Raw genomic sequence first — 27,375 nt, forward strand, 5'->3', positions numbered from 1 at the left:
GCGAGGTAACAGCGATCGTACCCTCAATCAGTCTCCGTGCGACCTTGTTGGAGCCCGGATCGACACGGAGGAACGTTCGGGCGAAGACGGCGCGAGGTCCTAAATCGAGGAGAATCACGAGAAATCGGGGGAGAGGAGGAAGGAGGCGGCGGAGGATGAGGGCTTATCGATTTCGCAAGCTCGGAAGGTCTGTTCGCAGGAAGAGAGAGAGAGAGAGAGAGAGAGGGAGAGAGAAAAGCTCCTCTCTCATCATTCCTCTTCGCACAGCGCGAAGGAGGGTTACTCGAGAATTTCCCACGGTAAGAAACGACCGCGGGATCTCTTTTTGCCGGTTTCTATTTCCCGGGGAAGTCACGATTCTCCGAATAAAGCCGGTTTATATCGCGGGTGCCGCAGCTGCGGCGGCCGGGCAGCCGCGCTTAACAGGACGAAAAGAGGAGGCGGGCCTTCTTCTTGTACATGTCCCGTTCTTTTTACCTCGAGATGTACCTCGAGATGCTCGTGCATATTTCACGGTCCCGTCGTCCCGTAATTTAATCGTCGGTACCGCCGGCGACACCGGGGTGCCGTGTTTAATCGACGACACACTTGCCATCCCCGCGGTACCTATTGCGCTTCACTTAGATAAATTGTGCGCGGTGTGCGAATTTTTTAATTCCGCCTGTAGCCGCGGGGAGTATCGATTTTTCGCAAGTAATTCGTTCTCCAGCACGCGCGCAACACAAATAAGAGAGTATATATAGGCCTCTCTATAATATGTATTAAATGAATATCCAAAATATTAATTAAATAAATCGACGCATTATCTTGCTTCTAGGCTCTAAATCTCTGTGTTGAAGATGCAAAATTGAAATTTAAATGCGAACTTGATAGTTTTACAAAAATTACTGTATATTTCCCTGCAAATAACTATCTTTCAAAATGTTTGAGGGTTGATAATTCTAAGAACTAGGCCCCAAAACCGACATACTGAGCTATAGAAAATGATAAACAAATTAAACGCTAAAATTACGTTATTTTGTACATTTGTTATACAGAGCGTCCCATATCAATCACGAACAAAGCTTGAGGGCGTACCAAAAAGTCCCGTACCGTTTTTCGATATTCGCAATAGTTAATGAGGAATTGATTAATCTGTAAGCTAATGAGCGCGCGGGAAACGGTAGGCCAGACTCTGCATAAAGAAAAATGGCTTACTTTTAAAGATCTCCTAGCAATCGGCATCCATTGATTTTTAGAGGCTCTATGCGAGCGGCATGTGACATAAAATTGCGCGCCAAAAAGGAACACGCTACTGACTATCAGTGGATCCATCGTTGCTAGATTTTTAGAAGTAAGCTATTTTTCTTTATACAAAATCTGACCCACCGCTTCTTGTGCGCTCATTACCTTATGCAGATTAATTAATTTCTCATTAATTTGCGAATGGCGTAAAACGATGTGAAACTTTTTTGTTTATCTCAATCTGTTCTACGCTCCCACGGTCTTCGTCCGTGCTGATCTGGGACATTCTATATACCTCTTTATGTGTTATCTCTTTAGTCGGATGTACTTTTTAAAATGTTAAACATCTCACGATGTATATTACTCCTTTATTTTGTGGTACGGGATTTCCAGCCTTTTCCTTTCCGAGCATTTTAAACAAACAAACGAGAAAAACAGAGGAAAATCAGTCACCGGTAGCTTCAATTGTATTCTATGAAATGATATCTCAAGTGCAATGCAAAGTTCAACGCGAAGTTTCAATGCAAAGTTCAGGTGTGTGGGTTGAAAGACTAGTAAACCGAGGCTCATACAGACTAACCTAATCTTAATCTTTCTCACGTGGTTCAGTGACAAAGGATAGAGACTGGCACGAGGCCTAAAATGATCAGAAAAGTTCAAGACTCACAATAGACCCACAATATAAAACAGCATTGTTAAATAAATTACTTACTGCTAGTTTTTTTCATTTCAATTTTTGCAAGAAGATAGCTCGACAAAAATCTTCAGCATAACGCAAAATCGAACGACGCTAATAACACAATCGACCGCGCTTGTACCACTTCAGTTCCATCCACTGTACACTGCAGACGAAATTCATGTTCCGTCCAAGAGAGTTTGATACTTTACTTAGCCGAGAAACACGGAGTATATCGGTTTACTGTACCCACGTCAGTTTCGGTGCTTTTTCACCACCGGTATCAAATGGCACGATCACTTCCAAGGGAGCGATTCTCTTCTGATTTTTTCGGGCCGCCCCTCTAGAATACAAAATTGACGGCGCAACTGTTTTCACGAGCTCCGCTCCTCCCCGGCTTTCTTTACGGGCTTCAATGTGCGAGGAAGTCTTTATATGAACGTCTTTTATGTACCCTGAACATTCCGTAACCGGTACTTTTTCCCCATAAAAACTGCAAAGCTCGCGCGAAGGAGGGTGACGTAACGTATGGTTCCGTTCGCCGGTTCATGCCCGCTCACGCCCGGACACGGGGGAGAGAAGTAATGCTATTTGTTGAATTCGTTCGGGAAGATAAACATCGGTGTCGTATTTTTTTTTCCGGCGATCCGTTCGCGTCCGATAACGTTGAAGTTTCTTTCGTCGGGTCCCCCGTAGCGAGAGCGTAGCCTTCGATCGCGTCCTATCTCACTGCTCTTGGCCACCATCGTTATCCTGGGCAAACTTCATTTGCCGGAAGCAAGAAGTACTTTTACGAGCAATCTTGAGGGCTCATAGATCGATAATGGGATTGGTTGTCGGCTAACCGAACGGCGTTGTGATAAGATTATGGTAATTCCGTATTGCGAAATGGAAATCCCCGCACGCGAAAAAAAAAAGAGAAAAAAAAGAGGAGGGAATATTCCACCCCCGTATTATAATATGCGACGGCTTCGGACGCCTATGGCGAAATTTTATCCGTTTCGACGTTACGAGTGTCCTACACATGTATCGTTTTTCTGTTTCGTATCAACTTTCGGCTATTGTTTGAAAAATACGCGAATATCCGCGTCTAATTGCAAAATGTTTCTGTTTCAGTTTTCAGCCGAGGGCGATCATGACAGGAACATACCGGAGATCGGTGAGTACAGGTAGAGCAAACAATGCTTTCTATTCATTTCTCTGTTGCCCCCTTATCCTCCTTCGCAACGATCTCGGACTTCACAGAGTCACTATGACCCTCGTTAATCCGGAATTAACCCGAGAATTTTATTCCGCTGCGCGCCCGCGAACTGTTTCTCGCTTCTCGTCACGACAACGACGAGCAAGTTGACGTGAACTTGATTCTGGTTATCCACCGGTTGAATTAGCAACGGGAGAAGAACATTTGAATTATTCATATATTTTCGTATATTTTTATAACGTTACATTTTTATTACGCGCGCGGCTTGTGGACGTAATTGAAATGCAATCGATACGTGAGATAATTTAACAAATAAACACAACAACGTTTGTCGGCTGATTTCGTTGGCGTAACGAGAGGCAATGGGATTTCCTCGCATCGGACACACTTTACGGTGTAATTTGATGAAATGAAAATATCGCTCTCGCCGGCTTATCGTATCGCCGATAACCGGCCACATTGGAGAATTAAAACGGCACTACATGCATATTTCGTAATTAGTACCGTTTTGTGTAATCCGCGATCAATCTCAATAAATTTTTCATTCGTCCCACAGCGGAGTAGCGAGCGGTAAGCTCCGAAGGACGCGTCGAGAATCCGCGATGCTGCTTGCTCTCGCGAGAAAGTTAAGAGATTCGCGCATGATAAATTGTTGCCGGCGCATCGAAAGTTCAACATTCTTATTCTCCGTACCCGGAAAACTTTAGAAGCCATCATCACGCACACACACACACACACACACACTCACACATACACACTACCGTCGTCGCACGTGTTTTGTACACGTCGTTGATCACGATGAACGATCGTTCGTGCGCGGATGAAACGGCCGCGGCGCGTCTTGCGAAAATATTTATGGAGCGATATCGAATCGAGCGTCGGTATTACTTTCAAGATCGACGAAGAAATACCGGCTGAAATATTTCACCGGCGAATCACCGCCGGCGCGCGCTATCGCGCATTTATTAACCTAGTTGTGGCGCTGTGAATGCCGTATTTTCAGTGGCGCAACTCATTAAGGGGACAACTCGTGAATTTAGTATTCATCAGCAAAATTACGCTCCTGTACATTTATTTCGCTACTTAAATAATCATCATATTTAAATCCATATATAATACAAGTTCCAACGAATTCTTTAAAAAAATTCACTTTATTTATACCACTGCCATCTTAAAATCTCTCCTTCGCCTCGCGTCTCGTTAAAATTCGGCCGAGTTCTCCGCTCGGTGCGTTCGACGATAATTAACGAGCTTTATTCCCCGTGTTTTATTCGAATGTTTTTGTCCATAAGTCTCTTTTACGAAATTATGAGCTTCTGCTTCTCTCTCTCTCTCTCTCTTTCACTTGCTCTTCTTTTCTCCCGTTCTATTTTTTTTAAGCGCATTTGGAAAACTGTCACTCGCGTTATTAACTTTGTTCGCGACGTGCACCAGTTAAAGGATATTCCGAGCGTAACCGTCGAATATTCCGCGTCGACAGCTGACAATGGTTCGTTCAACCGCGATACCGTCCTCGTTATTCACGCATCATTTGTCTCGTATCCGCGTGCAGGTCCCCATTATACCATTCCTGATATTCCGTTGGAAACGTCGACGCGTATCGGAGGCGACGCCGTGTATACCTACTGTTAAGCGCGAAAAAGGAACGCACAACCGGACGACAACGTTCTTGCGAAACTTCCCACCTCGCGAAACGCTTACGCCGAAATAGCGCGATTCCTTGCAACGGCGCAATAAATCTCGCGAGGCGGACAAGTGAGGTTTTTTCGGGCCGCAAATGCGCGTGCAAAATTAATCAGAGAATATCCAGATATTGCATCGCGCGCGATAATTACGGAGGGAAAAATCGCGTAATTGTTTTCTCGGCAGGTTCCCAGCAACTTTCCCGTCGGGGTGACGCGATGGGACGCGCAATCAGGGGATCGCGGAATAATTCATAATACTTTCGACGGAGCGTCGTCGGGAATAATTGAAAGACGCATAAATTAATCCCTAAACCCGTCTCGAAGCGGAGACGCAGCGCGGCCTACGCGATTGGTAACGATCGATTTTCGGCCGGAGTTATGACACAGCGATTATTTCATGTAACCGTTGCAATTATCCGGATGATTGGGCTCATCGCGAGCGCACTAACCAAATAACAGAAACAGCCGCGGTTGAACCAACCGTCCGAACACAATTAACTCGCCGCTCACGCCGATCAGAAAACACTCGCGCCTCTAATTGCGTTTGATTGATTTCCGACGGCCGTCAATTCCGCGACCGCCGCGTAAAGGGAGGGGAGAGAGGTGCGCGATCAATTTAACGAGGATTTATTATATCCTCCTGCTTGGCACGCGGACGCGCGTTTAAACCCGAACGCGTTTCTCTCGACACGATTCTAAGCCATTTAACCGGCTCCCGGTGGTATCTCCTCGTTTGCCTTTAAAGCCGCGCCCTTGTAACCCGAGGCCGGCTTCCAATTTGCCCGGCTCGCGGGGTCAGGGAGCGCACTCGGACAAACAAGCCGAAGGATCACGCCCGGACGGTTTCCGCTCTGCCTGTTTACGTAGTCCCGTGTGAATTGCTACTTTGCATATCGGCCGACCGGCTTGCCAATAAGGATAACACGGGCGACGACATCGCCGGGAACCTCGGACACCGCTGCTCTCCCGCAGAGGTGTCTCCCATTCACGACGGCCCCGATTGATCCCGGGTTGAATGTCAGCGGCGCTAATTGTAACGTCATGTACGAGATTAAAGCTCTCCCGCCGATCTCGTCGGCCGAATTAGCACAGATTCTCGTCGGAAAATTCGGCCCTGCCGAGTGACCGAACGTCGAGAATCAACGCGCCGCGAAGTAGGCGGAGGTAATGCCGATTAAAGTTCCGCAGCGTTATTCTCTTGATTAACCGTGCACTCGTCCCGATGAATTCGATATCGCGTTAGACGTATGCACGTGGCAATTATATTAAACTATGGCTATGGATATCCGTGGTAAAAATGAGCGTTTCAAAACGAGCGACGATCACGTCCGCGGACTTATTAGTTAATTGCCGGCTGGCACTGTTACTACACCACTGCCGTGGGAAAGCGAGTAATCGCGTTCGCGTCCTAATTAAGTCTAATTAAGTCTAATAAACCCTGAGAGTGCGAGCTCGTGTATGTCGTGGATCCCCGCGTGTTGTGTTACCCGTACGAAGGATTCTTGGAGGCTTTAATTACGCGCGCAATGCTATTTCCGTCGCACGACGAGAACGGCGTTTGAATTACGCGATAAAACCGCCTTGGTTTCTTTCTCTCTCTCTCTCTCTCTCTCTTTCTCTCTTTCTCCGCTGCCTCACGTCGGGCATTATTATCGGAAATTAACAAATGTCAATTTTCTACAAAAGGAAACGCGGAAATCTTTGCACAACGAGCCGATTCGATCGCTCGTAAATCTCCCGAGTGGCGGACGAGCGTTCACTATATTGTAAGTATTTGAAATTCTAACGTTGCCGTATTTCACCTCCCCCTCCCTGCCTACTGATCGCTTCTCGACGAGGTAAGACACCGGCGAGCGGGGCTTCCCGTGGAAACTGGAAAAGCAGCGACGATGGCGGCGGCGTAAGAAAAGAAAGAGGGAGGAGGCAAGCGGCTTTGCGTAATGGTCTTTCTTGAATATGTATAAACTTACGCTTCGACGAACTCATCGCGCAAATGCCCGACATTATGACTCTTCTTGCCTCGTAGTCGCCGCATAAAAAAATAGCGACAATTGGCCGGCGACCCGTACGGACGCGTATATTTTCCAACACACTCAAATCGAAGTGTTGAACCTACATTAAGGCTGCGTTCGAAAAACATCATCCTTGGTGTCATTTTCCGATCCATGAATGGTCCGCTGAAAATGTTTTTTCCTCTATGCATGCGTTGACCGCTTGCAAAAAGCCTCGCTAAAGTTTGTATCCGGTTTCTCCTGAACGCTCCAAGTGGGTCATAGTCAACTTCCAGCAAACTACACGATCGCTTATGTTAGGCTTAGAATTCCTTTCCACGCGGTTTACCGGACGTTTGAACGCATGCTCGCCGAAAACTTCCAAACTGAGCTGACAGTCATCGTGACCAGTTTAATGGCGCTGCACGAAAACACGAAGCGATTGAAAGCGTGGCGTTAATTGACGGTACAGCGTTGTATCGCCGGGTTTAGGGTTAATCCTTCAAGTTCAGTGGTATCCGCGGGATTAATGCAGCACCGGAATTTCGACTCCGGCACGTTCGCTATGCTAATGGTAGCGGTGGTGACACTGATCCCGCGCAAGGTTTTCATCTTCCCACGCCCGGAGTGTCGACGCTTTCGGACTTTATTCCGACACATTATCCTCCGCAATTTTTTCCCCCGGGAAAGTCCATCAGCCTTGTTGTAACGGGAAACTATCGCGGGTGGGACGGCCGATTGCACGTTCCAGAGCAAGAGACGACCCAGCCGAGGAAGGCTATCGGATTTCTAATGACCGAAACTTGCCGGCCGTGCGTGTTCCGCTCTTCTTCGTTCGCGCACAATCTATCCCTGCTTCATCGAGGTTAATGCGCTTTTTTCGCCGTTTTCGTTCCGGGTCGAGGAGAGAGAGAGAGAGAGAGAGAGAGGGAGAGAAAAAGCGGAGAGAGGATCCTCGCTTCCAGAGGGATCGCGTTTCCAGACAGCTATATCGAGGTGTCGGTATCGCCGTTACCGCCCGTTCGCTCTCCGATCGCCGCACCGGCTCTATTATTTCTGGCCTGGTTGATTTTCAGTCGCTGACTTTTAATCGCCGCGCGAATTTACGGTCGAACTGTAAAAAAAGTGGATCGCGCATTGTGCATCGGCGCTCAGCCTCGTCGTAAGGTCGAGTCGTGTTTTCGCGTTTTTCTTTCTCTTTTTTTTTCCCCCTATCGAACGACACCCCTCAAAGCTCAAACTTTTATCAGAACGGAATAAAACAGGTGCACGGTAGTCTGCGGCTCTCGCGAAGATACTTCGAGAACTTCGCAAGACAGCATCCGAAGCAACTATGGTGGTACACACGGGAACTTTCTTACACGGCGCTTCCTTCGGTACATACGAAAGCACCGATTGTTTCATTCGTCTCAATCCGCACGCGAACGGCGTTGCATTGTGTGAAAAACACAATAGGAGGGCGGGATTGCCATCTCTTCGGTTTCCGCCTGGAGATTCCGGACGGGAGAGAAAGTCTCCGATCTCCGGTTAAAAGACGAAATCTCCGGGCCGACGCGGTAAAACATGTAACCGATACATTATGAATTCAGAGCAAAGTGCGTTATTGGAAAACGCCATAAATAACACTGAATATATTTTTCACGCGAAGAAACAATTGTTATGTAGAAATTTAGATTTCGTTGGAAGATGAATAACGCGTACATTTTCCTAATGTAATCATTGAAAGACCTTTTTATTTAAAGATCTCACCTTGTCGATCTCCAAGTCGGACAGATCGGGATGGCAATCCCAAGAGGGGACAGTTGGAACAATTATGAATATCAAACAATACTGAATAAAATCCTTGTGGGATGCAATCATCGAAAGAGCTGTCACAAGCTACACAAATATTACGATAAGGAAATAATCGCTTTCGACGGAGTCGAATACGGTTACCCTCGCGTCGATTAAAATTTCTACTCCTTACAACATAGTCAATTAAGTTTCAATCAGAGGTGTATCGCCAACTGTTAGAAAGAAAACAACCCTGTCCCCGGTGTTCTCCGATGCGAACCCTCCTTTAATCTCCCCTACGCTGCGGCGAATTCTTCCAATGGCCGGGAGTGCAAACTCTGGTCGTGTGTTGAGAGCTAAATGTCATAAGTAGATACGGTCCGCAATATATCAGCCGATGATAGATGCCCGCGTGTTCTCCCCCGATCGGACTGACGGCGCGCAAACTTCCGAAATCGATGCTCCGCCTTCGTCGTGCCCGATGTCCTCTTTCCGACATAACGCGATTTCCCCATTAGCTTAACCGCGTGCACGGTTAACCGCGACGGCCCGCGGAAGTAAGCAGCAACTTCGCTGCCGGCGTTATCGCACGGCATCGTCGCGCTTTTCGGCGGCTTGCGACGACGGGCTCTCGTTATCGCAGAATACCCGTCGTATATCCGTCGCTTTTATCGCGGCGTAGAAATCGAAAGTGGAGCAAATAACGGCCGGGGAAAAGCGTCCTTGCATTTGTTTACCGCAGGCGCGCGTCACGACGGGCGCCGCGGCGATGAATCGTACGATAAATTGAACGCAGATTAAACCGAGAGTCCCGTGGACTGTGCTTAACGAGATAATAATCGAGTCTGCTATTTCTGAGGGGACCGCGCGCGATCTTAATTGGGAAAGTTTGCGCGTGGCAAAGAGCGTCCCCTTTATTCCTCGACTCCACTATTAAGGGTTCGGGAATGCGAACGCACTAAGGGCGGCGCTTTTCAACATATTCGAAGCTCCGGAACTTCGATATAATTTGACGTTCGACGAAGTTCGGAGATTTCAGGTCCAATCACCCGATGCTCCGAATTCTGCGAAGTATCGAAGCTGTCGATAGGATTGATTTTGAAGATGATACAACAAAATGATGCGCATTTTGTATCGGTTTGAATATCTTTAACTGGATTCTGAGATTGGAATTTTTCCAGCTTAAAACAAGGTAAATGGAAGAAGATGCAAATAATAAACGACATATTTCATTAGCTTTACTTTAAAATGAATACAAATTTCGCTATGATATGTAACGGCGTAACGCGACGCGGGAAAAAAACCACATTCTTTAGAACAGTAAATGCTATTTACTACGCCTATTTGAAACAAATAATAAACTTTGTGAAATTTTACAATAAGAACTTTCCACATGGAAGAATTCGGTGATTGAATGCATATAATTTCCAATTAATGTTTCAAATATTCAAATATTCGAATGTTCACTATTCGAATGTAACATATCGAAGATTCAGAGATTTGAAGTTTTGAAGCTTCGAATCAAATTTCTAATTCTAGAACGCTCTCTTAGTCGAAAGGACCGATCATGAATTCTTTCACCTTCAGTTCTCGTCGGAAGCTTCGAATTTTCGGCCCGAATTAATCGTCGGCGACAATAAGATAGCAGTGCGCGCGTTGATTAAACCGCGAAACGTTCAGCCGCGGAAAATTCGCGTCACCTCGTCTTGTGATAATTACGCGAGAATCTCGTTCTTAATGATCACGGTGAATGACTGCGCGGATCGCTGCACACTGCTTATTATCCACAATGTTCATTAACGTGTTGAATAATTCAGTGTCGCACGTACGTACAACATACAACAGTAATAAAGTCCTGGATGACGCGCTATCACAGTCCTCGTTTGTCATTTGCTATTGGCATTTCAGATTCAGGACGGCTGTTGCGTAGACGAGATTATGTGCTATCGTAATAGAATTACCGTCACGTATCGGACAGTTCTCTCGATTTTCGAGCTCATTGAGCAATCCCGTAACGTCTTTATGGATAACCCGATGAAAACGTTTCTGTGCGTGTGTCACCTTTCATCGATCACTTTACTTTATACTGCATGTACGATCTTACTACACGGGGAAAAATAATTTCGCTATTATAGCGAAACCATCGTTGCTACTGCACACTTCTCGCGACAGTCATAAAATTTAGTTGACGTGACCAAATTAGCGAATTATTCGTAATTGAAACGGGACAGTTTCGTTGCCAGGATAAAAAATTCTGCTGTGAGTGAATTTGTCCTTAGAACGCGCTGATTTGTTTCGTGAGAACAGAATAGTGTTTTCCTACTATTTACTAATTTGTTCTTACAGCAAGATAACTCATAGATTCAACGGAAGAATCCAGCGAATCCGGCAATGAGTATTCACAACAAATCGCTTTGCTCGTCCATATATTTAGTAACTGGCAGATTTTCGTGCGACAGCATAAAATTCCGCTACGTCAGCAAATTATCTTTCACCAGTGAGGGAACTACAACCATGACTCGCAGTTAATATCTGTATCGCTTCAAAAAGCTGCATTTTAACAATTCACGGGGAACTGCCGGAAGTATAAGCCTGTATAATTGTATCGCGCGTATAAAGCTTTTATCGATTTTCGCATATGAAATTAAGATGACGAAACAACGTTACAGCTCTCACTTGATACACCATGTGAAAAGTAATAGCTGAGTGCACACTCTCGCGAGCGCATTGCTCGACAATTTACAAACGCTACCGGACAATTTCTCCCGATCGCGTCGTTAATCATTTTCATTATACGCACTAATGGCTGGTGTTCGTTTACGCGCACGCCGCTGTTCATTACGAACAGCAGGCGCGAGCTGCACCCAGCTGTGCCGCGCGGCGAGCTTTTATTTCGTCATCGAATTCATGGATCGCATGATAGTAATCGTTCGATGTAAAGTATTCCCGATCGAAGCCCCGTAAGAAAGGAAACAACTCGACGCTCCGAATTTCTCGCTGTGAGGACATTTTCCGAAAACCACATTCGATCGCTCCGCACGGAAAAAAATATCTTGCTGGCATAGCGAATTTCTCAGTTGTTATACGGACAGCAAAAAGATTTGTTGAGAGTATTAATTGCTATTTGCTGGATATACGGACGGCAAAATCATTTGGTTATGCCGGCTAAACGTTTTGCCACAACAGTAGAATTATTTTTACTCCCCGCATAATAACTTGTTAAATTGGTCGTGCCAGCAAGACATCTTTTTTTTTGCTAAAATATATTTATTTATAATTATCCTTAAAAATGGTTGATTTTAAATCGGAGAGATGAGCCATGTGATGATATGGAATTGACCAATTTTGGAAAATAAATCTCCCGCGACAAATTTCCTAAAATAGGCAATGCATGTTTATTCCGTATCGGTTATCGCGATTCGGATATGTCGTACAGCGCAAAAGTTAATAGGTCAAGTTATTTATATATTTACAAATAAGCTATTGTGAAATCGCGTTGAACTATCTAGTCGAAGAAGGCCGCGTGTCGAGAGGTCAGCCGGGCTCGGAAAAGATTCGCCGATCAATCGGCAGGACGAATTAGCAGGAAGAAGCGTCGGACTTCGATTAATGCATCGCGACTTCAGACCCCCTGCCGTTGAGGGGGTAACGACGAGGAAAAGTGAAGATTTGCTCAATCGTCTTAATTAACCATCCTGCCAAGCGAGAAGCGCCAGAAATCGCTCCCCGAGCTGCAATTGAGGATAGATCTCGGGAAATGAAAAGAGAAGAAAAGAAGGAAGGGAGGATATTAAAGTCGCGCGGCTCGCAGTAGTAGAAACGGACCGGCTCGGGCAAGGCGGCACCCCGTCGTCGCGTTAAGCCTGATTAATACTTCGCGGGTTGACCTCGTGCGCAAACGTCTCTGGCCTCTCGGCAACGCGTCGACACGCACGCGTACACGCGTGCTCGCGCGAGTCGTGATGTCACGGTTGACGGCCGACGTCCATTTATTTCAGGGGTCGCGCGAGAGGCGCGGTCCGACCGCATATAACCGGCCGGCGGAAAGGTGAATCGGCCGACCGGCTCTTCTCTCCGGTGGATGCGAGAGAGGCTAATCGAATCGCGCGCCATTGTAGCCCCGCGGGATTATGCATGCATAGAGATTCCTATTGCGCTTCCTCTTAAATCTCACGCGAGGAATCCCTTGCGCGGTAGGATCTGCTGCGAACGACGCTGCTGCGGACGAGCAGGCAGGTGGGCGGGCGAGCAGGTAGCTAACTGGATAGTCGTAATGGTTATTATCATTGTTACGCAACGGCTGTTGTCCGGGAAATAGCCGAGATCTTCGCGCACGAATGCGCGCTACGGGGCGATCCGGGGATTTTTCCACGAGGATTTCGACGCCCTCTGTTATCTTCGTCGCTCGAATTTACACGAGGCTGGATTAAGACGCAGTCTCGATGTCGTTCGTTCGTTCGTGCGCTCGAGGAAGTCCAAGGAGCGCTCCTACAAAAGGGACAGAATTACTCCGACCGGTTGGCAAAGGCTTTGCCGGGGTCGGAAAAAGTGTCTTCGGGCGTCTTCCTGTAGGTGAACGGAGTGTTGGGATTTCTTTGTAGACTTTTCCGCACGGGGATGATGGATAAACCGATGAATACGATTCGCGGAATCGTCTTCAAAGAAAGCGTCTCTTTCTTTCTCTCTCTCTCTCTCTTTTTCGATACCGATCGACGAAGTCAGGCGAACTTGCCTCGGAATATTCCTTCGATACATCCATGATACTCCACGACATCCTTGTTACGCGTCGTGCCCAGCCGAGTGAAATGTTACGTTTCGAACGAGGCGTCCCAACTGCGTTTATTCGAGATTACATTAATAACATAAAGCAACATTCAGACATTCGAGGGATTTATGTGCTGCGTAATCCAAAATTAAAATTGATAATTCTGAAATATCCCACACACACACACATTCAGTTTGACAAAACTTGATAACGCGAATGGGAATGGCCCGTGGGACTCTCGGTCTCTCGGTAATTCGAGCCCTCTGCGTTATCATTTTCGAGAGAGCCATGCTCGCTCCTCTCCCGCGTCGTCAGCGGCACTTTGCGCCCGCGCATGTTGCAGCGGCGCTCGGCATTAAACGACTCGTGGAAAACGCGGGGGAAAGTGGCCGGAAGCGGTGGACGGATCGGCGAGAAGGGTGAGATTAAGTTTCCCGAGAGCGAGAGAACGAGAGCGACACGAGCCTGGTCGTATTACCACCCGCGGAATTTCTCATAACTTTTTTATTCTTCCGCTTGTACGGCTGCGAGGAATCCGGTCATTTGAAAGGAAGCTGCCGCCGTGGCGATCATCTCGAGACACTGGTCGCCGTGGTATTTCCGTGCATTATTATTATTCCTCTCAAGCAATTCAGCGGCCACGACTTGATAAATTATCATTCGCCCCGCGGTGGCTGGCCGACTCCTTCATAATTCGTTATCGTATCTCCCTCCCCCCACCCCCTTCCTCCCTTGCTCTTCCTTCCTGCTCTTCACTCGATGCGCTCGGAAGTAAACATAAATTCTGTATATCAGTTAATTAATGGACGAGGGGACGAGCTAACGAGAAAGAGAGAGAGAAAGAGAAATGATAGCTACTAAACTGCATTTATTTGGCTCTAACGTGTTCATTAATCCACCCCCGGCTCGTCGTTCCACGTCGCCCGAAATTTCTCCGGAGTCCCTAACAATAACTGAACGTAATCTCTCTCTCTCTCTCTCTCTCTCTGTTTTGCCAGCGGCGTTTCTCCCCCGAATTTATTTGCAGGAGAAACAATCATCCGCGCTAAAGTATGTGTAACACCGGCAAAGCGCGGATGAGAATAGCGCTGCGTTCATTCGTCTTTAACTTCTCCCTCTCTCTTTCTCTCTCTCTCTCTCCCTCTAACTCCCCATCTAATCTTTCCTCGTGCATTATACTCGAGATTCCCCGAAATTTCACCAAAGTTTTGTGTGGTAACCGGACGTAATCGCAGCCGCGTTCCTCGCCCGAACAATTCGCGAGAGACAGACGAGATCCCACGGCGAGATGCAACGTCGACAAAGTGACGTGAAAATAATTTTCGCGCGCGTCTGGCCAGGAGTTATTCGACGTGTATACGATCGAGATGTCCGATCCATCCGAGAGAGCGGCCGGATAGAGGAGCGGAAGAGAGCGGCAAATAAAATCTGTCAGGCTTTATCATTCGCGTGTCGCGGACACGCGACGCGATATGTCAGCCGTTCCTAACGCGGGGCGCGAGCACACGAAAATCTCGGTAATTCCGCGGGATTCGTTGCGGCGGAATTCCGCGCGGTCCGCTCTTCCGGCGCGACCTATTTCCTCGAAACACCGCGAACGACCGAGGGAGCAATCGGGTCACAGCAGAGGAAAAAATAAGGAGGGCAGAGCGGACGCACAGTTCCGTTCGTTCGTTTGTTCGCTCGTTCGACCGATAACGTTTGGAATTAAATTCGCCCGTTTCGCCATGCGACACACGTACCTTTCGGGACTTCATAGCCGGGCCATTAATTATGCGAGCTTTATCGCGCGTAAAGTAGCGGAAACTCGCCCGCACAGAGATACCCTCGGCTCCTGTCTCTCCGACTTTTCCAGAGCCAGCTCGCGAAGTAACACGCGGGTGGGTGAAATTAATCCGCCCACGCTTTCCGACTTAACCCTTCGACCGCATTGTGGATCAGATAGACTCGGTGAGTTCGAAGAACCACAGCGTGGAGAAACGCGCGATTCGTTAATTCTTCCCACTCCCGAAAAATTGTTAGTGTCCGTTCTGTCCGTTAGACGCGGTGCGGATCTGATAAATCGATTAATGTGCGTCGGAGAGCCGTCCGAATTCGACGCGTCAATTTGAACGGCTGGTTAGACTCCTAGTGCACGCCAGGTGTGTAATTTGACGCTACTAGTGAATGGATTTTTTGCGTGTGAATGTAAGCAAGCATTGTGATTACGTGGATTTTTTTGATGAATAACGGCGTTACATTGGGATCGAACGACGTGTAACCTACGCGAGCGCGTCCTGCAAATCGTAACCCTAAAAAATTGTCTTTTTTTTTTTTAAATAATACGTGTTACCATTTTGCAAGTAAATATGAACTATTTTTAATACCTTCGCGATAAAAATATTTTTCCATATAAAAATATTTATTTTCGATACTAGAAAATATCCTCTTTCCAGTAGTCCAAAAACAAATGTTTCCCGAACGCGCACTAGAGTCATATTTTTTTCTATTAGAACTATCCTTCAATTTCATCACCCTATAGTAGCAGATCAAAATAATAAAAAAGTAAAGAAATTACGATGTTTTTCAGTAAAACACCATTTCGCGCATTGTCTAAATTCGAATTTTTTTCAGTAACTTAAAACTTGATTTTGTACGAATGCATAGTCAAACATTAAAATAGAAGAGTTACAGTTTATTCTGGAATCTTATCAACTTCTTTATTTTCACAGTTTTTCAGATATGGAATTTAGAAAGTCGCGCAGGTTCAATATAACCTTGTTTGCGGTGCGAGCGACTTTTTAGAAGTGTGCGAAGGATTAAGGGGATGCCAAATATCGATAACAAACTTGATAAGCGTCAATAACGCAGAAGTAATCCTTAATAATATTATATAAACTCTGACACGATCACGCTACACTTTTTCTATTTTTTATATGGTCAGTCATGAAAAAGTTGCAATACTTTTTTTTCGATGAATTTGCAACGCATTTCGTATCCAGTAGGAAAATATATCTTCGGATAATTACTAAGAAACAAATTCTTTTATTAGACACGAGATGCGTTCCAAAACTTATAAGAAAATGTTGTAATCTTTTCGTAATTTACCACACCTAACTTGTGTAGATGAAAGCGTGTTATAAATATGAATGCAATGAATATTCGACATTCTGTCTTACCATATCTAACGGGAAACCTAACGAAAATATATAAAAACTTTCCTGCAGATTTTTCGCATCTTTTTAAGTTTTTAAATTTAATTAAAATATATAGAATATACAAAATGTCCTTTGGAATTTTCTTAATTGAAGCATCGACACATTGACACGTTGACTAATTGAAGCGTTGACGTGCAAGCTTCAGGATTTTCGTATCGGATAAATATTTATGCTAAGTGACAGCTAGAGACGTCAACTTTGAAATTTGCAATTATTTTCGTTATTTACTGAATTACAACGCTCCGATTCATTCTCGCGAATACTTTGATCTTCTAGAAGCAACCACTAAGGCATAAACTTCGCAGAAAGAAATCGATATTCTGTCGGTAAAGTTTCCAAATGTATGGCATCCTTAATCGGCAAGACGGATCGATAGCGAATATAATTCGCGCTTTCTTCTCGCTTTACATCAAAAGCGATACGATTGAAATTCCTCTCGACGCAACGATGTATTTATTTAACTGCCGCGCGTGAATAGCATTTCACTCTTTTTCTAGTTTTTCGCGCGAGGGATGTATGTACTCCCCTCGTTCGTGTAATTTCCGTGGGAAAGCGAGCAAGCGAGAGAGAGAGAGAGAGAGAGAGAGAGATAAGGGATTATTCGCATACGAATGGCGCGATAGCGGGTCGTTATCCAGCTAAGTTGCCAACAGCAAATTGCGTTCGTCTAGCGTGCTTAGCGCGGCTACGTCCATTTTACGGCTGGCAATTTTGCCGCCGCGCCGTCGAATTATAGCGAATCACGGCGCATCGGGAATTTCGGCCGCGCGGAACGCGAAACATCAAAGAGCAGCCGGCGTGCGAATATTCTCTACTACTTTCTGATCAACGTGTCCATTCGTGTGAAATGTGAGACTTCATGCCGGTCGCGCGCCGCCGCTGTTTTAATTTCGAGCGCGCCGGATCTGCGGCGAATGCAAAGGGGGGAGGGGGATTTTGCGAGACGGGAACTTAATAACGAGTCGCGAGTCTCGGGGATTAATCGAGTTTGTGCTAAGTGCGCTGCGAATGGCGTGCGCGAAGCGACGCAGGACGCGGCGCTCTCTTTGCGCGGCCAATTAAGCTCCGCGCTATCCGTCCCGTCCGTCTCTCGTCGGAGATACAAGCACGGAAACTATTCCGATATAAATGAACTTTGCGCCGGCGAATATGTTGATTTCGCGTCGCTCGGAAAGCTCGAGACACTTTCAACGCATCCAGTCATGCGAGCGACGTTTCTGTGCGAAATCAAGAGATCGGCGGGGGGGGGGAGCCCCCCTCTTGCCACTCTCGCGCGTGTATCGCGAAAAGCAATCGGCGCTTGACGCGGCTTGATTTATCGAGTTAATATCGATTTTTCATTTGATTTACAAATGAGTCGCCCGGGAGAGAGGACGGGCCCCCTCACCGGGCATTGAAATTCCCGTAACGACGGCGCCTTCGATAAATTCAGCGCGGTTACATAAAGTATCGTCCGCCGGCGTACGGCTAACTTTTATGCGCCGCAATTTATCATTAGCCGGCCGGCCGGCGGATGCACGTCGGGCGAACGCGAGCTTTCGTTCGCGCGCGTCACTGTGTCGCGCGCCGCGATTAATATAATAGCTGAGCTTTCGCATTTTTGCCGCGGCATCGCCGACCGCGAATATCGCATTCCGATGTACGGATGCGCGTTGATTAATTCCCGCAGCTCATCGTACGCAGTCAGAGACGCGACACAGACTGCCGGTGTGTGCGACGCGATGCGATAAAAAAGCGCGCTTTTCCCTACCGTTCCTTCCTGTCGTTCTCTATTGCGACGCCCGGCGATAAAAAGGCTCCCCCCTCCTCCCCCTCCCGGTCTCACTTAACATCGTTCTTAAATTTAAGAGCGACGTCCGCGCGCGCCCCACCGCAATAACTTGTGTCGTGCGCGATAAAAAAAGCTTGTCTAGAATAACGAGGGTCAACTTTCGAGAGCGAGAGAGAGAAAGACAGGGGAAAGGAAACGAGCGCGCGTTCGCGGAGCTTACGCGGAACGAGAATGAATGGTCGGCGGAATCGAGGACGCTGCGAAACGGCGGAACGTGCTGAAGCTCGCAGTCTGGCAGGATTTCAATTTTGAATGAACGCCTATCGACTGACGGACGGGGACGCGTGATAGGACACGATATCGACGACTATCTTTGTGGATTTCCGCGGTAAAGCGTGTCGCACAGCGGTGATAAATAAAGCGCGATCGAGAGGCGCGAGCGAGAGAAGAGGATGGAGAGATAGATGGATAGACGGAGAGAGAGAAAGGGAAAGAGTAAGAGCATATTTACAATCTGGGCAGAGTGCCCGTGAGCTTACAGTATTGGTCCGCGATTTTGAGGCAACTGCCTTGTACATAGTTTCATTTGCCGAGGTATTAACAGTAAACAGTAGGATATACGGTGTACAGAGTTAAAATGTACAGTTGCAGCGAACAGCTACACAAACATCGTCGAAGTTTCCTGCTGCCAGCAAGAAACCGTCAATTACGATCCCGCGTTCTCGAATTAACCATTTTATCGTCTCGAAAGTGAGCAACCATCTCTCGGCACATTGATGTTTAAGGAACGTAAAAATCTATTATTTACGCATATAATAAGCATTTGAACTGGAGGGAAAAACGCAACCTGACTAACAAGGATTTCGGTTACTTAGATTAATACAGTAGAAGAAATATAAATTAATGTAAACGATAGTAAAAGCATATCTCCAATAAATAGTAATGATAGTGTGCAAGTATTGCTAGTCAATAAATAAATTTATTTGTTGTACGAAGAGATATCGTGCCGCAAATAAAATAAAAGAATAGCATGGATATACATGTGTTGTAAGAAATACAAATACAAGAGAAAGAGAGAGGCAGCGATGGAGATAGAGAGATAGAGGTAGATAGATAGATAGAGAGAGAGAGAGAGAGAGAGAAGATGGGAAGAAGAAAATAGAATTACAATATGGTACAAAATGTTATGGAAACGCGAGCGGCTGAAAAATTTCAGAACTCGCGATGCTGGCGCGGGGCTCAGCTACCGCGCTCAGCACGACCCTGTTTTTAAACATCCTGTACATCCGCATGACACGCCGCAGTAACCTTGATAAAGTGTTCCGCACGTAAATTCGCGGCGTCGCGAAGAATTTTTCCCGCTAGTGTCTCCTAAACCGGCTTTCGAGAGCTCGCACCTCTCGCGGCGGCGACGGTGTCGTCACATTACAGCTCGTCATTTTTCCCTCCCTCTGTCTTCTTTTCTCTCTCTCTCTCTCTCCAAATCTCCCTTAACGTACGAGGGAACGTACGAAAAGGGCCATCTCATAAACGCCCTTTACGCTTAAGCCGCCGTATGTTTATTCGCGCCCGTCACGTTCCCATTCGAATTATTTCCCACACCTCTTGCCTCCTCTCCCTCGCAGATCTCACGGCGATATTTCGCATGTCCTTGGATATTTTCCTCGACGATTCGCGAGGGGAATAAATGTCTCTCCCTCGACGTATTCGCGATCCGTCGTCGTTATCGCCCGCTGAAAACGTGAATACCATGAAGTCGTGTAATGAGGCCCGTTAGCGAGGACCGATTGGTAGAAGGCTGTACGTACCTCCGTTTTTCGTACGCACACGGTAGACGATTCTCTGTTAAATTCAACGCATTTCACGCGTCTCAAGCGATCGACACCAATTTTGGCGTTGATTCAACACAAGATGAATACGTTGAAAAGTAACAGAAATTCACGTCGCAGTTAACACAAAATTAATATGTTAATCGACACCGAAGTCTAAAATGTGTTATTTTAATGTTCACACGTTTTTGAATGTCGAAATATTGAAATAACAAGCACAATACGTTTGCATTAACACACGGATGTGTTAAGAATTCAACGCGGAAATTTCAGAAACAAGGGCCGATTTTAATGCAAAGTACAAAATGTTTTTTTACCGTGTGCGTGCACGCATTTGCAAAGTAAAAAAAAATTGTTCGGGAGTTTCGCGACTAATTCCTCCCCCCTCCCCCCCCCGAAAACGTTACCTTCGCGACCGCAAGAGCGTACACGGTGTAATTTTGCAACACGCGCCGCCTGTTTCGCCTACGTTGCAACGTTCTACATTATAATTACTTCGCAAGGCGTTTGCGCTCACAGGAACGAAACCCGGAGCGCGCGAGCGAATCTAATCCGATTTGAAGAATAACTTGAGAAGCGTGATACCCCGTTGAGAAGTAAACCGTTTTCTCGCAGAGATAAGATCAAGTCCCGCGAACGCTTAATTGCCTGCGTTTCCTTCGTAATATCTCGCGATATTGGTAATTAATGCGAATTACCCCCGCACTGAGCACGTCAATTTCTATTTTCGCAATTACGCCGCGTTTTCACGGAGACTCACGTCGCAAAAACAAGGGAAGTCGGAAGTACAGGTTGACTCGGGACCGTCGCGAACACCGCGGTCGCACAAATAATTCCCCTTCTAATTTATAGCGCCGCGCCATTGACGCGATATTCCTCCGACTTCATTCGTATATTCCCGCATTTCTCAAAACCAGCAAATCGAACTGCGACCCCGAACCATACGCAACGCGTACACAGATACACGCCCTTTGCATCTCACCTTTATTGAATCGGCGAAGTTTTTACAAAACCCGTCCCCGTAGTTCGCACGACGGTGGGATTTCACTCGAGCGCGGTAACTGCGTCACAATAAACTTGGGCAAACAATAACAACGCGGCCGTGCAGTCGGCCGCGAGACGGAAGGACCTCAATTTATACATTATTCGAAAGTAACCGGTCGCGCTTTGGTGCCGTTGCTTGCGCTAAAGCAATAACGACGCTTCCCGCCTTCCTCCCTCCCACTTTATCGGCTTAAAGTTTCGCAGCCCGTCCGCCGGACTGCGAGCAGGGAGCCGCTGCGAAAACTCGACCGTAAACACCGCCGAGGCTGCGTGGAGGAGAAAAAAAGGGAACCTTCGATAAATCTCGCTGTTTCGTTTCTACCGCTCGATTCCTCTTTGAAGTCTCATTAACGACTGGTTTCCGAGAGTCTATCCCATAAAATCGAACTCGCGCACGGAGAAACGCGAATTCCGTAGTTCTTCTCTCCAGTCTGAAGTAAATGGAACACCACGAAGAGAGAGAGAGAGAGAGAGAGGGAGGGAGGGAGGGAGGGAGGAAAGGTAGAGAAAGACACAGGCGGGAGGCAGTGAATAACGATCGGTGCATTGGAGCAAGCGAAATTCCGGGACGGACGCGGCGTCTTTCCCGGTAGCGCGACTCTTAAATCAACGCGCGGACGTTGACGGTGCAAAAACCGGCCATTGCCGCCGTAATTAACAGTTTTCTTATCATTCCGACGCGTAACGACCGCTCAGTGTCGGTAACTCCCTCGCGTGCGGACCAGCCGCGCCACCCGCAACATACCGCAAGGCTCATTAATGATCGGCCAGACGCAAGGTGTATACATTCTTCCGCCGTGTTTACGTCCGTAATTTGCCGGTATCATATCTAAAAACGGTGCGTGTACGCTCTCTCTCTCTCTCTCTCTCTCTCTCAGCGCGCCATCGATCAGCAACATCCTGTCTATGTTATTTTTATTGGGCAGACCGCCGGGCGGGCTGCTTCGTTTCCTTCGCGAGAAGAGAAAAAAAGATGTTCCTCGAACTTGCCCGGCGCGGAATTTATCGCGCTCCGCTCGTTCCCGAAGCTCACGAAGTGCTCTCGGGGAACGAAGTAACTTCCGCGGAACACACTTCACGGGGGATGAAGCGCACTTCATATTGATGAAGCGGGAGGTACGTTACTCGGGCTCTACTCTTTCGATGGACAATAGCGTGACGCGCGCGCACACTCTCGTGCGGACGCGCGTCGGTGTAAGCGGCGCGTGATCGGTTGTAAAATTATTTACCGGACAGGTATGAGACGGCGTGCAACAGGTGCAGGGGCATACGAGAGGCCGTCGCGATAGGCTACTCCCGCAATTCCGCACTTGCACCCGATCGTCGATTAAGTGGCAGATTTCGGCTCGGAGTTAATTCTATTATCAACTCCGCCGCGCGGCTTAAACGGTACGTCCGTCCGGTCCGGCTGGCTAATCAATTGATCAAGAAATTTTCCCCGTAATACCGGCGCTTCCAACGTCAATTTTCTCCGGCGAGTTGGCCGAGCTGAATATCCCCAGGCTTTTCGCAAGCGCAGAGTGCATCTCCGATTCGCGCGAGTCGAGCGCGATACAATCGGCGATAATCGCTCGCAATTTTTCTCAGTGCTGATCGTCCAACACTCACACGGTGTCGTTAACAACTCTTCGCACAAGGTTAACGAAATAATGCAACTTTGGGAATAAAACGTGAGCGTTCGCTCAGAAGTTCCGTCTGCGTCAAACCGTATCCGGAAGCTTCCCGTCGAACCGCACGGTAGCTCTCGGCGCGTCGCGGTAATCTACCGCGAGCACATTCATCGTATCTCGCGCATTTATCGTATCTCGCAGGTTCAGGCGCAACCCCCCCCCCCCCNGCGACAGATTTTGAAACTCGGCCGAGTAATTCCATTACCAACTTGTCAATGAACCGCGAAGCTTAAGCTCGGCGTTCTGTTCCGCGCCGCGGCGCGTGTAATTTATCGGCCAAATAACTCCGCTCCGTAATAAACCTTTGAAATTGCCGGGCCTCGGCGTGCGGCAAACGTGAAAAACTAAACGTTAAAAGTCGTCCTGCATCGTTAAATGCTTTATTCCTCCCCGTAAAACGAGAAGACGTCTACGCTCGATAAAATTTGCTTGGAAATGTCGAACACACACGCTGGGACGATTCCACGCTGAGGTAGTTGTAGCGTGAAATGAGTTTCTCAAGAATTCGTTGAGACCTGCACTACGTATAGACTGCGTACGGTCTAATTATCGGCGCAATTAGAGAACAATCGGCCGTTCGGAAACCGAGATATTCGCAATTGAAAATGACACTTTTTGTACGTGTTCCTTGAGATTAATGTTCAATTTTTAACTTCTCTCCATTTCCTCTAAACAACATTTCGGATTTTCGTGAAAAATTACCGTGGTATTAAGGACTAATATAGATATACGTACAAAAATTTAGAATCATTGCATATTTCGTTTCGAAAATATAGTCATAGGAAATAATAAACTTGTAATAATAATGATAATAAATTAATATAATAATAATAATCAATAATAGATTTATTAAGGACCCTTTAATATAGCCATTGAAAATTCGTCATTTTATTATATTAAAACTCAAATAATATCTTAAATAATATTGGGACCCAATATCGCGTAGTATGCGATGATCGAAGTAGAAAAGTGGGAAAAATTGGAAAAAGTTGAAATAGAAAAATGGGAAACATTGAAGCTTTATCATGGACATTGCATCCTTATGTATATATATTACACCTTTATGTAGAGTGTGACAACATTATGAAGATATACGACGGCTCTTAGAACGTCGCGGTTTTATGCTTTGCAATTCAATTTTTACGTGCTCTCCCGACATCATGAGGTATAAAGAAAGCGGTACAGCGGGGGGGGGGGAAAGCATCTCTAAACACACTCTCGGAATATTGGTCGGATATCCGCCGGGACACCCTATTTATCTCCGGGGGATATACACCCACGTTTCTCATTCGGCGAGGAACGTCAAAGCGGCCGCTTCCGCGGAGCCTCTTCAACAATTTACAACCGTGGAGGAGTCTACGCGACGAACAACAATACCGGGCTTAGTCCGCGAGCAGAGCGCTACTTTGTCGGATGTTCATATCCATTATGAGCTAGGCCGGCGTATCGTGAATTATTTATCACGGGAAAATATGACGGACGATCAGCTTGCCGGCCGGTCTTTGCAATTTTTCAGTTTTCGCGGATCTTCGCGATGCGCCGAACACTTAATTCAATTGAAACGCGGCCCTCGTAAATAAATTAATGCGGTGGCTCCGCGTTCATTTTCAACACGCGATTACCGAGACCGATGACGGCCGGGCGAACAAGTGCCTCGATATATACAAATATATCGATGATGACTGCACTCGGGATAAGAGGATTAGAAGTTCGAGTTTTTAGCCCGCTGATGTGTTTTATTTCCGATGTGTCCGATTCTTCTTTTCGTGAGTATCCAATTATTTTCTATGTTGTTAGGTTTCATAATTAGATTACTAAAACTCCGTAATGAAGTGAAAAGTTGGTTGCTTTAAGGAGGTGGTTACAAAATTAGTCGGCGGAAGTTTGTTTTTTACAAAAATAAAATGAAAACTTTAATAAAGTGCTACTTGAGTATTCATGGATCAAGTCTCCCATAGACTGTTGGCATAATTCATTGGCGACATATTAGCCCCACATCGGTTATGGCATTCATTGGGTAAATATATTGCCCAATATAAAGCCAGCCAGTCCGACAACCTAACCTTTCATATTTTAATGATATTTGACAAAATCAAAAGGATGAATCAAGTGTCGCCAGGTTCCCCTACAGCTAATTATCCCAGTTAATAGTTCGCTTTCCAGTCACGCGAAAGTCCGCACAGGAGCATCGCCGAATAATTTGATGTCGCTTTGTAGGATTGAGTTCCTTAAACGATTATTAAACTGTGCGCAATGGCGCATCGGAATCGTCTAATAAATTTGTCCATGCGGTACGATGGGAATAGAGAGAGAGAAAGATAGAGAGAGAAAGAGACAGAGAAAGATGTCGGGTCACCGCGTTTTCAGCACAATCTCAGCCGTTGCAAGTTATCTCGCACGCGCGTTCCTTGCTCGTCCCCTGATGTGCATTATAATTTTGAGCAATTATTCGAGTTACACGGCGCAGCTGTATTGTCGTAAACGCGGTTGCTCCTTGGATGTCGATCCCATTAGTGTTACTGATGCGGTTCCTTCGGTCGGCACTGAACGGCAATTTTGCTGATTTCGCGTCGGCTTGCAATTCCGCGTCGTTTAAATTGCATTTATCGCGCGCGAACGCCATAAATTGGGTGATTCCGCGCGATTACGTTGCGCATAAGTTGAAATTAAATCATCTCCGTCGTCGTTGCTGTTGTTGCTGCTACTGCTATTATGTTTCGTTCGTTCGCTCGCCGCTCGCCTCGCGGTTAACTTGGCACAATTCATAATTACTAGCCGTGTGTAATATGCGCGTTTTGCACATCGGAGCGTTGGTAAGCGATCACCCGTTCTCTTTCTCTCTCCCTCTCTCTCTTTTCTGTTTTAACCTTTCTTTTTCCCTTTAATTACAGCATAAAGCTATCCGATTGAATCTGTCGATTCGCGGATATCGCGAGTACACGGATATCGCGAATCGCGCGGATCTATTATTGTGTTGCACAGACCGCCGCGGCTTTGTGCAAATTTATCCTTAGCAATTTCATTTTGCGAAGAGCGCCGCCGCGATGGCATCGAGCGACGGGGTAATGTTGGTAGTTTCTGCCCCCATAAAGCGCGTTTGCAATCGGGATTAATAGCGTCCAAGGAAATAGAGATGACTTGTATTACGGTCACGAATTACGGGACGTACAATTATACCGCTTTCGCGAATTTAACGGTAATAAAGGCGCACTTTTTTTTCCCCCTCTTTCTCTCTCTCTCTCTCTCTCTCTCACTCGACCCGCCGTTCATTAATCGCGAGGACGCGCGTATGTTTTCATCGGGAGCCCCCCCGGCTGATACCTCGACATTGTCGGCCCGATTTTACGAGCGAGCAGCCGTTATGCGACTTTAGCGTCGATAAATAGCGCGGATTATTTTTTGCGAACGCGACGGGTCGACGAGATTGTTTTGTCGCGAATCGATGCGCCGGCACGACGAACTCTCTCTTTCTCTCTCTCTCTCTCTTTCTTTCTCACTCTCGACGAAATAAAACCGCTCCCGATCGCCCGACCGCCCGGAGCGCGCCGGTCATACCTCGCGCGCGTTCCCGCTTATTAATAAAATCGATCCGCGAAAATGCTCCCTTCGTCGCGGCTGTAAAGGCGTTTTACGAACGGCGCTTATCTCGACGCGGTCGCGATCCCCGACTCTCGAGAGCGATTATTCTATCCTCTTTTCCCGGCGGCCTCTTCGCGGGCGTTTGCGCGGCCGTTTACGAGCGTTCGTTCATTTATTCGTTCGCTCGTCCGCGGGCCGCCGGGCGAACAAGGCTCGCCCCTGCGGCGAGGAGAATTTACATAGTCGGTAATTGAGGAACGAGATGCCCGGTATAGGCATCTCGGCGCGAGTAATACGCGATGATAGCGCGTAGATCTCGCTTTACAGTCTCCGGTACAATCCCGCGCGCTAACACACTTTCGAAATCCATTGTCTCGGCCGGGCGACGGGGGGAGGGAGAGAGCGTTGCTCGTCCGACGTGTTAATAGTCGTCGACTTTCACCATTAAACTTTCCACTTTGATGACGGCCGATGACGTAAAATGCCCGGCGGTGTTACATCGGCACATTATTGCGCGCATCGCGGCCGGTCCTCCCGGGAATTACACGTCGGGCGGTCGTAAAAGCAAAAAAAAGGCCAGCCGTCTTCTCGCACGCGCGAACGTGTGTTTGCTCACGAGCAATAAAAGAGAGTGTATCAGCCGATCCATCATTCTTTCGAATAGTTCATCGGGGACTCTGCCGCGTCTACGCTGTTCCCGTCGTTGGACCACTCTTGCGAGCGCGCGACTTGTATCCCCGTGATGCATTCATGATGTATTCAACGACGAAGGGAGGAGGAAGAGCGGAAAGGAGGTCTGATGTTACGAGATTAACGCCTCACCTTGAAACTAAGGGCGTCGATTGATTTTAATTCTTATTCTAATGCATCAAACGACGATCACCGGTGGCCGACTTTACGACGTTTCGACGCGTCCTATTAAATCACGAGTATGATTATTCAGTTTCGTCACACTAAGTGTGATAAAAGT

General features: G+C 47.0%; 1 protein-coding gene across 1 annotated transcript in view; it reads left to right on the forward strand.

The window, feature by feature from the left end:
* Positions 1 to 27,375, forward strand: part of LOC106749788 (transient receptor potential-gamma protein) — a 102,494-nt gene that overhangs the window by 41,814 nt on the left and 33,305 nt on the right. The window contains exon 2 of the mRNA XM_014629608.1: positions 3,017 to 3,059. The gene's annotated coding sequence lies outside the window, so the exon portion shown is untranslated. The remainder of the gene's footprint in view (positions 1 to 3,016; positions 3,060 to 27,375) is intronic.

The sequence above is a fragment of the Dinoponera quadriceps genome, unplaced genomic scaffold (assembly GCF_001313825.1).
Source record: "Dinoponera quadriceps isolate SergipeBrazil2010 unplaced genomic scaffold, ASM131382v1 scaffold3289, whole genome shotgun sequence".
In the NCBI taxonomy this organism is placed as follows: domain Eukaryota; kingdom Metazoa; phylum Arthropoda; class Insecta; order Hymenoptera; family Formicidae; genus Dinoponera; species Dinoponera quadriceps.